The sequence below is a fragment of the Mesoplodon mirus genome (genome assembly GCF_964341445.2).
Source record: "Mesoplodon mirus genome assembly, chromosome: 15".
In the NCBI taxonomy this organism is placed as follows: Eukaryota; Metazoa; Chordata; class Mammalia; order Artiodactyla; family Ziphiidae; genus Mesoplodon; species Mesoplodon mirus.
In genome coordinates, this window is record NC_138991.1 from 9955202 (window position 1) to 9966655 (window position 11454).

The 11454-nt window shown below is 47.1% G+C and overlaps 1 pseudogene across 1 annotated transcript; it reads left to right on the forward strand.

Annotated features, from left to right (window-relative positions):
- Positions 1 to 9377: 9377 nt before the first annotated feature.
- On the forward strand, positions 9378 to 10338 carry LOC309817434 (serine/threonine-protein kinase pim-1-like; annotated as a pseudogene). Its single transcript has one exon. The product of its transcript is annotated as a serine/threonine-protein kinase pim-1-like (transcript).
- Positions 10339 to 11454: the final 1116 nt, after the last annotated feature.

The following is an 11454-nucleotide window of genomic DNA, read 5'->3' on the forward strand; positions in this document are numbered from 1 at the left end:
TCCCATGTGTTTTCACATTAACCTGCTAGAGGCTAGGCACATATTTTTATAGACCACCGACTCTTGTGTATCTTTCCTGAAACGTCCCATCTACAAATAAACCTGTATGTTAAATATGAGACATGTCCTTGGTTGAAAAGCACAAATGGGATGGCTCATATTCTCCATATTCTGTCATTTGTGGTTTGTTTCCTTAACCATAACTATGGATCAGTAATTTGGATCAACCTCAGCCTTTTAAAAAAATATGTTGTGTCTATTATTTGGAATAATAATAATGGCTAAAATTACCGAGCACGTGCTGGTGCCAAGCCTAGCGCTAAACCCTATCGGAGCATTGACTCATTTGTCCTCACCGCCCACCAATAAGTAGTCTGAATGTCCTTGTTCTACAAATGGGGAAATTGAGAAGCTAAGCAGTCAAGTGGCTGAGAAATAATTAGCGATGGTCCTATTTTTTTTAACTTTTTTTTTTCATCTTTATTGGAGTATCATTGCTTTACAGTGTTGTGTTCGTTTCTGCTGTACGATGGTCCTATTAATGGAAAGGTTGTTTCCAGTTTTTTCTATCACAGTGCAGTGGTGAGGGTCCTTGTACATCTATTTTCACACACCCCTGTCATGATTTTTGTAGGCTTACATGCTAGGTGTAGAGTGGCTGCATCTATGGCCAGGCGCCTTTTTCATATTGAAAAGTGTTACTGCCAAATTATTTAGGCTTAGTATTTATTCTTCCTGTGTGCGGCAGGCTGTTTTTAGCTAAAGTCGTCATTTCTTTAGATAGATGATGTTAGATGATAGATGGATGGATGGATGGATGGATGGATGGATGGATGATGGTCAGATAGACAGAACCCATTTTCTAAGAGGTTTGAATGAATAACATTTTATGCTGCTACCACCCCCGCAGTCACCAAATGTAGAGTGCAGCCTAAAGGATAGGGATCGTTTTCCCAAAATTATGGGGAAACTATTTGTAGAGTACAAATCTCTTTCTCATTTCATCTCCACTTTGTTAGCAAGTTCCAGAAACCAGAAAAATTCAGTTGCTCTCATAAATTCATTCTGAGAGGCAACACACATGCCAAACAGCGAATCTCGGCAGTGGCCCACACTACAACAAGGAGAGCCTCCCTAAATTTCAAGCAGGAGTTGTTCCCCAGAAAAACACTTGGTCATCAACATTCCTGGTCCCTCCCCGCCTTTCTCAATGAACACAGAGCAGAGGCAAACTGTTTTTACTTCAAAAAAGCAGATCGATCTGAATACAACGAGGCCTTCAAAATTCACAGTTCAATGCTCATAAAATCTGATAGTGAGCAAGGCGGCTTAGAGCGTCTGCACACCTTCATCCTCAATGAGACAGAAACTCACTCTAGCAATTCCCCATGACTTGTCATCTGTGAGCTGGAAGATCAAAGGCTCGACTCCAGGACGGGAAATGGGGAGAATTAGTGTCCCACTAGGAGCCTCTCGCCGCCACCACGGTAAAGCCTGGTGGTTCTTCTTAGGATCATGAGCTATTTAGCTCTTAATTTGGGGTTTCATTAAGGGCACATCCACACTTGAATGAAGGGAATGGAAGGTTGCTGTTTCTTTTGAAGTCCAGCTGTTGTTAGAGAGAATTGTGATTCAGAACTATTCAGATTTGCAAAGCCCGTGGCTCGGTGCCTGGCACACAGCAAACACGTGGTAACTTTGGCCATTATTTTTAATATTAACATGACTTGATGGCAAAATTATCTGCAAGGTTCAAATAAAGTGATCTTATCCTACTTTGATAAAGTGCTTCAGAAATTTCTAGAATGGATCTGGCCTATACAGGATCTCGACAAACTTTTGCTATATGAAGTGGAGCTGGTTCACTACACCAGCACCTTACCCCCATGTGAGAAGGTGGCTGAGGCTCAGGGAGCTGACATCCCTTGCCTGAGCTGGGATTTGAACCCAGGTCTTTAGAAGCTTGCCCTGCCTTTACTCTCTTCTTCACACCTAAATCTGCATGGCTGAGCAGTTGAATTAGCTGAGGTTCCTGTACCCTTTCTAGTGCAGCCACTGAGTAGAAGAGATTGTTCTGCACATGTCAGTGATAGCCAAGCTTATCCTGTGGAAACCCACAGACTTTGGAGCCACATATACTTGGGCTCCATCTCCAACCCTGACACTGTAGCTGTGTGATCCTGGGCAAATCACTTTACCTCTCTGAGCCTCAGTGGCCTCATATGCAAAATGGAGATAATGGTACACACATTTCGGGATCCTTGGAGGATTAAATAAAATAATATCTGTAAAGAATCTACATCCTGGGCCTCCCTGGTGGCGCAGTGGTTGAGAGTCCGCCTGCCGATGCAGGGGATACGGGTTCGTGCCCCGGTCTGGGAGGATCCCATATGCCGCAGAGCGGCTGGGCCCGTGAGCCATGGCCGCTGGGCCTGCGCATCCGGAGCCTGTGCTCCGCAACGGGAGAGGCCACAACAGTGAGAGGCCCGCATACCGCAAAAAGAAAAAAAAAAAAAAAAAAAAAAAAGAATCTACATCCTGTTGGATGTGGAGACACAGCTCTCTCTAAGTGACCAGGCTTCCCAAAGATGTGCACATCCTAAGCCCCAGAACCTGTGACTATGTTATGTTTGTTTCCGGCAAAGGGGAATTAAGGTAGCAGAAGGAATTAGGTTTACTACTTAGCTGACCTTGGGATGGAGAAATGATGCTGGATTAATCCAGTGGGCCCAATGTCACCACAAGAGTTTGTTCGTTTGTTTGGTCTATACCAGGGGTCAACAATTTTTTCTGTAAAGGGTCAGATAGTAAATATTTTAGACTTTGTGAGTCAAGAGGCAATGTCCTCAACTCCTCAAGCAACCATTCTTGCCAAAAGCCTGAAGTCGTATTTTACACTTTACATCTTGAAATGTAAAAACCATCCTCAGCTCACCGGCTGCACTAAAACCAACAGGGGGCCTGATTTGGCCACTGGGCTCCGGTTCACTGACACATGGTATCTGTGCATGTATATATTTTATTTCCAAAAAAGGCTAATGCTGTATATATAGATAGATTTTTATCTAGTTTTAATTTTTTTAAATAAATTTATTTATTTATTTTTGGCTGCATTGGGTCTTCGCCACTGCACGCAGGCTTTCTCTAGTTGCGGCGAGCAGGGGTCACTCTTCGTTGCGGTGCGTGGGCTCGTCATCACGGTAGCTTCTCTCGTTGCGGAGCATGGGCTCTAGGCGCGTGGACTTCAGTAGTTGTGGCACGCGGGCTTCAGTAGCTGTGGCTCGTGGGCTCTAGAGCGCAGGCTCAGTAGTTGTGGCGCACGGGCTTAGTTGCTCCGCAGCATGTGGGATCTTCCCGGACCAGGAATGGAGCCCGTGTCCCCTGCATTGACAGGCGGATTCTTAACCACTGCGCCACCAGGGAAGTCCCTTATCTGGTTTTTAAAACGTATCATTTATGATGAATACCTCCTTAGAAGAAGTTATTTAACAATTCCATTTTTACAACTGCGTATTTTCTCTTAAGAAGTATACAATGTTCATTTTAATCTCACTCTATTTTTTAACTACTATAAATAATGTCATGCTAAATACCTTTGAACATAAATCTTTGTCCATATCTGTGATTATTTCAGAGGATTATTTCCCATAAGTAGAATTACTGCTACTTTATCCTTTTAAACAAAGCCTTTGAAAAAGTCAGTGGAATGAGATGTGATTTCGGCAGAGAGAACAAGCCCTTAATATAGTAAAGATGGACTTCCCTGGTGGTCCAGTGGTAAAGAGTCCGCCCCCCAGTGCAGGGGACATGGGTTCGATCCCTGGTCGGGGAACTAAGATCCCACATGCTGCGGGGCAACTAAGCCTGCATGCCACAACTACTGAGCTCTTGCACTACAACAGAGCCTGAGTGCCACAAACTACAGAGCCCACGCGCCCTGAAGCCTGCGTGCCACAACTAGAGAGAGAAAACCCTCATGCCACAACTAGAGAGAAGCCCGTGCTCCACAATAAAGAGCCCACTCCACAACAAAAGATCCCACGTGCCGCAACTAAGCCCCGAAGCAGCCAAAAAAATAATAATAAATTTAAAATAAATTTTAAAAATAAATATTATATATATGAAAAAGAGAGTGGGGGAAAAGAAAAGAATTAGTTGACAAGGGTCTGGCTCTCCAGACAATGCCAGGTTCAAATCCTGGCCTACTAACTGTGTGACCTGGTGCCTGCTACTTAACCTCTCTGGGCCTCAATTGCCTCATCTGTAAAATGGGGGTGAAAATAGAACCCACCTTCCTGACTACATGAGATCACACACACACCTGGCCCACAGTAACTGCTCAATAAATAATAGTTTTGATCATTATTATTACCCCAACTGCAACTCATTTTCAAGATTCTGGGAGGAACCTGAATCTACAGTGTTTCACTGACTCTTAGCACCCTGATTTTAACTCTAAAGTTTAAACTCAAAAACAAGAAAAAAGCCAATAATACTCTTGCTGCTAATGCCTAAGTATCCTCCAGTGTCAACAGACCCATTACATACTGGGTTTATCTGCACACAAGGTACTAGTCTAGCACCTGTGGGAGTCTGGACAAGGTGCTGAGCAAGTTGGGAATCTGTGCCTTGGTTTTCCCATTTAGGAAATGGGAGATGATCATGCCTCTCCTACCTGATTCATGAGGATTAAATGAAATAATTAGTTTGACACTCAACTAAGGAAAAAATGTCACATTTCTAGCACAGGAAGTACAGGTCCCTTAGCACCAGACAGATTTTGTAATTTAAAATGTTTCTGGGTAATTTCCAGTGGTTAGGATTCTGTGCTTTCAGTGCCAAGGGCCTGGGTTTAGTCCCTGGTCAGGCAACTAAGATCCTGCAAGCCACTCAGTGTGGTCAAAAAAAAAAAAAAGTTTCCATTTAGAAATGTAATATACTGCATGGTGGATCTATTTGTAGGGGATCTGGAACAGCTCATTGTCATGAAACACATTGATATTTCTGTAGCAAAAAAAAGTATATGAATGTTCACACAAATAGTCTTGCATCAATTCAGGTCAAGTTTTGCCACCAAATGAGTTAATATCAGGTGAGCTTTAGCTACCAAATGAGTTTTTAAAAGTTCAATTTTCTGAGCTTTTTGCCTTTAAGTAACGCTCTTCTAAGTGTATTACATAGGGTGTCTCCTTCAGTATGCATGATAAGCTTATGAGACAGATACTGTTACTGTGCCCATTTTACAGATAGGGAAACTGAAGCCCAGAGAAGGCGAGCAACTTGCCCAGGGCCACACAGCTGGTAAATGGCAGAGCTGGGATTCAAACGCAGGAAGCCTAGACCAGAGCAGTTCTTAACCTGTGCCTTAAGGATAGATTTTATGGAGTTGTGAGCCTGGTTGGGGGTGGGGGGGGATTATATTTATTTTCACTACCTTCTAACTAAAATTTAGCATTCCTTCAATTATGAATGTAGACAGCAAGCCACAGCAGCATGAACGATACCCATGAGTGCTGCCAACAGGAATCACAGATATTGCTTATTGCAGGGGTAGCAGACATCTCAAGATAGCAGTTAGGCTCATCACTACTTTGAAGTTACAGGAGTTCTTTTTTTTTTTTTTTTTTTTTTCACGGTATGCGGGACTCTCACTGTTGCAGCCTCTCCCGTTGCGGAGCACAGGCTCCGGACACGCAGGCTCAGCGGCCATGGCTCACGGGCCCAGCCACTCCGCGGCATGTGGGATCCTCCCGGACCGGGGCACGAACCTGCGTCCCCTGCATCGGCAGGCGGACTGTCAACCATTGCGCCACCAGGGAAGCCCTACGGGAGTTCTTAGAATCACCACTAGATATTGTCAGTAAATGAACTAATAAAGAAGCACATACGTTACTATGTCACAAAGTGTTTTAAAATATTTCAAAAAAAAATATTTCGATAGTTGTATTTCAATATAATTGTTTTCCCTTGTGTTTTTATCAGTATTTATGCATTTAAAAAGCGTGATGTTGGGAAGGGGTCCAGGGGCTTCACCAGACTTTCAGAGCAGTCCAGAACCCAGAAAAGGCTGAGAATGCTTGGCCTAAAGCTATGCTTTAACGTCTACACCCTGCAGAGTTAACGCGAATGTGCCTTGAAAAAAATGAGGAGGAGCGGGGAGGAGGGACCAAAGGCGTTATTGATCACGTCCGGGTGGTGGGATAAAGGCTGACTTCCTTTGTGTTATGCCCGTCTGTGTTTCTGAAATCATACAGTGAGCATGTTTGACTTCACCATTCAGGAGGGAACTCAGATATTTAAAGAAACAGAGCATTTTCTTTCGACCCATAAGACATCCCTAGCAGATACCAGTTAGTACTGCTCAGACCCTGATAAAGTAAACTCTAAATTAAAACTGTTGTTGAGATCAGACTTTAAGGGATTTCATGAGAGCCGGTTGATCCCATTTCTCAAATTTTAACTTTGAAAGAACAAAAGGTCCATTCCTGCCTCCCAGACAGACAGCCAGTGATTGGGAGAGTCCAAAGCCCAGGTGCCTTGAGATGTGCCCACACCACAAAAGAAGGTCCTATTTTTGCCCTGACTCGACTCTAGCACTTCACAGAAGCAACTATTGCTGAAGCAAAGATCGCTAATGATAACGTCTTCCTCCCACCGCTGCCCTGTGAGTTAACAGGGTGAGCCCAGGGTCTCTGGTGCCTTTCATTCTTCATCTCATGCTTCTGAGTCTCAACCGTCGTTCAGTTCTGCGTTGGCAGTTATTGTGGTCGTGGCTGAATCAGACAGGAGGGAGAACGGGGGTGGGGGAGCCGCCTGCCCAGGTGGTGGGTCCTCAGAACAGGGCGGGGAGAGAAGAGAGCGCTGGAGGAAAAGCAGAGAAGCCGAGACAGACTGTGCAGGTTAGTGATCCATCCTACTCAGCTTCAAGGGGGACTTGAACCTGGAATTTCTGAATCCTGTCTGGCTCTCAGAGAATAAAATCGAAGCATCATGGTGGGGTTTACAGGCTCAGCGTCACCCGCGGAAGGACCATGACCGAAACCCACAGCCCACATCTGCTGCCCACACACAGCCTGTACCAGATAACCCTCACCTGCCCGCCAGTTTCCAACCCCATCCTCTTCACTCCTAAAGCAACTTGAAAACACTTGTTTATAGCATTCACACGGCAACTCAGTTACCTGCCTTAGTACCTCTCTGTCCGGCTTCCCCACCAAGCTGTCTACTCCTTGAGGGCACAGGCTGTATTTGGGGGGGAGTTTATTACCATGGATAGGAGCATGGATTGGAATTCTGCCTCAGCCACTTCCTGGTTGTGTGATCTTGGGGAAGTCACTTCTCTCTAAGCCTTTGTTTTTTCATCTGTAAAATGGGTAGTCAGTGATTCAACTAAAAAGTATTAAGGGCTAACTCTGTGCTAGGAACTATTCTAGATGCTGGAGATTTAGAACGTGACAAAAACCACTGTCCAGCTGAAGCATGCGTTCTAGCTGGAATAGGTGGGAAAGGAGGTGACAGGCATAAACAAGCAAATAAATTCAATAATAACAGTAGGCACCTCATGTGGGTTATTAAGAGGGTTACTTGAGATGAGGCCTTTAAAGTGCTCAGCTAAGGCCTGGCTCATAATAAATGCCAACAGATGACAGTGTTGATTATTTTCTCTAGGAAAAGCATTCTTGACCCCACTAAAACGGGCACTCCCACCCTGCCCACCCCAGGCCTGGCTACCGGCCCTTTGTCTTGACTCTGACAGCACATCTGCACAGCTTGATCATGGCATTTACTACATTATACGATCATATTCTCTTAGATGCATATGGTTCCACATTGACCTCACCTACTTGAAACACGTACAGTGGATTTTTGCTTGTATTTATATCTTCAGCATCTCACATGGTGCCTGGCCCACAGTTGGGACCAAATAAATGCTTGTTTAGTCAATCAGAGATCAAACCTAAAGAAAACCCCAAGGCCTCAAATGGCATTAAAAAAAAACTTGTCTCAGGACTTCCCTGGAGGTCCAGTGGTCAAGACTCCACGCTTCCACTGCAGGGGGTGCGGGTTCCATCCCTGGTCGTGGAACTAACATCCCACATGCCCCATGGTGCAGCTACAAAAAAATTTTAATTTTAATTTTAAAAAACTTGTCTCAGACTTGCTCTGAAAAAGTCCTGTTAGTAACCAACCTCCAGATGGCCTCTGGTGGTCCTTACCTCCTCATCTATGTTCTTGTGTCACCAATACAAGATTGAGGAAATGACAATGTGTACATTCCCAGGTAAGGTCATAGGAGACATTGTAGCTTCTGCGTTGCTCTCTCTTGGATCACCTGGTCTGGGGGAAGCCAGCTGCCGTGCTGTGAGGACACATGAGAACTCTATGGAGATGCCCACGTGATGGGGAACTGAGGCCTCCCGCCAATACCCAGAACCCACTAACCAGTCGTGTGAGTGCACCATCTTGGAAATAGGTTTGTCAGCCCCAGTCAGGCCTTCATTGGTCCCCAACCCTGGCCAACAATTTGTCTGCAACTTCACCCAGCTAAGCCACTCCTGAATTCATAGGAGACCCACAACATTTTTAAAAGAAATGTATTGGCATAAACAACCAGCTCTGGACTGAAATGATCAGAGACAGTACAAAAGGAAAAGAGGCCTTTGAACCCTCAAACCTCTGCAGGCAGGAAGCAGGCTGCAAAACTACTCAGCTGCAAACAGGATCTGCGTTTCTTGGGAAAAGAAGAATGACTCAGAGAATAGATCCCTGAGTCCAGAGCGTAGATGCAAGACAAGTAATCACCCCCTCCAGGTCACAGAGCTAATAACGGTCGAGCCAGACTTCAAACTGAAGCAGTCTGGCTGTAGAGTCCGTGCTTCTCTCCTCTGCATTATACCATGTCTCTAATGGATGGTTGCATGGGTAGATAGATAGTATGATTTTGGTTCACTGAATTAACATTTTAAAATAGCAAGTGGTGCTCATGTAAGTACACAAAGAGGATTCCAGACACCAATGACCGGGCGTGTATTGATCTGATGATTGATGATCTTCATGACATTCACTCCAAGAATGATACAGCCTCTGATCCTGAGCCTTTTCTTTTTACACAAAGAAAAATATTAAGAGGACTTCCCTAGTGGCACAGTGGATAAGACTCCACGCTCCCAATGCAGGGGACCTGGGTTCAATCCCTGGTCAGGCAGCTGGATCCCACACGCGTGCCACAACTAGGAATTCACGTGCCGCAACTAAGGAGCCCACCTGCCGCAATGAAGACCCAGCACAGCCTCAGCCCCAGCCGTAGGCACAGCCAGCGGCACAACCCCAGCCCCAGCTCCTGCTGCAGCTCCTCCAGACTCCGTCCCTACGCCGACATCCTGGAGGTTGGGATGCTCTTGTCCAAAACCAACTGTCTTGACCGCCTGCGTGCCGCGCCCTGCAATGACCTGCACGCCACCAAGCTGGCGCCCGGCAAGGAGAAGGAGCCCCTGGAGTCACAGTGCCAGGTGAGCCTGCTCCTGGGCAGCGGCGGCTTCGGCTCTGTCTACTCCGGCATCCGTGTCGCCGACAACTTGCCAGTGGCCATCAAGCACGTGGAGAAGGACCGTATTGCAGGCTGGGGAGAGCTGCCTAACGGCACCCGAGTGCCCACGGAAGCGGTTCTGCTGAAGAAGGTGAGCTCGGGCTTCCCCGGCGTCATCAGGCTCCTGGGCTGGTTCGAGAGGCCCAGCGGTTTCGCCCTGATCCTGGACAGGCCGAGCCAGCGCAAGAACTCTTCGACTTTATCACAGAAAGGGGGGCCCTGCAGGTGGATCTGGCCCGCAGCTGCTTCTGGCAGGTGCTGCAGGCCGTGCAGAACTGCCGCAGCTGCGGGGTGCTTCACCGCAACGGCAAGGATGAGAACACCCTTATCGACCTCAGTCACGGCGAGCTCAAACTCATCGACTTCAGGTCGGGGCGCTGCTCGCGGACACCGTCTACACGGACTTGGATGAGACCCGAGCGTATAGTCCTCCAGAGTGGATCCGCTACCTTCGCTACCATGGCTACCATGGCAAGTCAGCAGCCGTCTGGTCTCTGGGGGTCCTGCTGTACGATATGGTCTGTGGAAATATTCCCTTTGAGCACGATGAGACCATCAGGGGCCAAGTTTTCTTCAGGCAGAGGGTCTCTTCAGAGTGTCAACATCTCATTAGATGGCGTTTGGCCCTGAGACCATCAGATCGGCCATCCTTCAAAGAAATCCAGAACCATCCATGGATGCAAGATGTCCTCCTGCCCCAGGAAACTGCTGAGATCCATCTCCACAGCCTGTTGCCAGGGCCCAGCAGATAGCTTCTGGGCAGGTTCTCCCCTCTCTGTCAGATGCTTAAGGGAGGGGAAGTGTGTGTTTCCAGCTTCCCAAGTACCAGTGACACATCTCTCAAAGTAGGACAGTGCTTGATACAGGAACAATATTTACAACTCATTCCAGACCCCAGGCCCTGGAGGCCGCCTCCCAAAGAGAGGAGGAGACTCCACCCCAGCCATCCTAGGCCTCAACTCCTCCCATAGAAGCTCTGCTTCTCATCGGTGTCCAGCACTGCTGGACTTTGCAAAGTCCCAGGGGTGGAGGGGTGGGGTGGGAATGGGTCAGAATACAGCCGTGGAACTCTTCCCTTCCTCAGGAGTTCTGCTCAGGGCTTCCCTGGTGGCGCAGTGGTTAAGAATCTGCCTGCCAATGCAGGGGAAACGGGTTCGAGCCCTGGTCCGGGAAGATCCCACATGCCGCGGAGCAGCTAAGCCTGTGCACCATAACTACTGAGCCTGCGCTCTAGAACCCGCGAGCCACAACTACTGAGCCTGTGTGCTGCAACTACTAAAGCCCACGTGCCTAGAGCCCATGCTCCAAAACAAGAGGAGCCACCACAATAGAAAACCGTGCACCGCAACGAAGAGTAGCCCCCACTCGCCACAACTAGAGAAAGCCCGCGTGCAGCAACAAAGACCCAACTCAGCCAAAAATAAATAAATAAATAAATAAATAAATTTTAAAAAGTCTGCTGAATGCCGTGATGGGTCGGGTAGGGGGAAATTGGGTTGGGGTGAGATAGGACTAGCACCATTTTAAGTCCCTGTCACCTCTTCCGACTCTTCTGAGTGCCTTCTGTAGGGACTCTGGCTGTGCTGGGAGAAATACTTGAACTTGCCTCTTTTACCTGCTGCTTCTCCAGAAATCTGCCTGGGTTTGGTTCCCTCTCTTTCTCCCCCGTCCTTTCCCCCCATCCTTTATATGAAAGGTGCCATGGAAGAGGCCACAGGGCCAAATGCTGAGCCACCTGCCCTTTTTCCACCTCCTTTAGTAAAGCTCCCAAGTGAACTGGTCTTCCTTTTTGGTTTTTACTTAACTGTTTCTAAGCCAAGACCTCACACACACACACACACACAAATGCACAAACAATGCAAATCAAC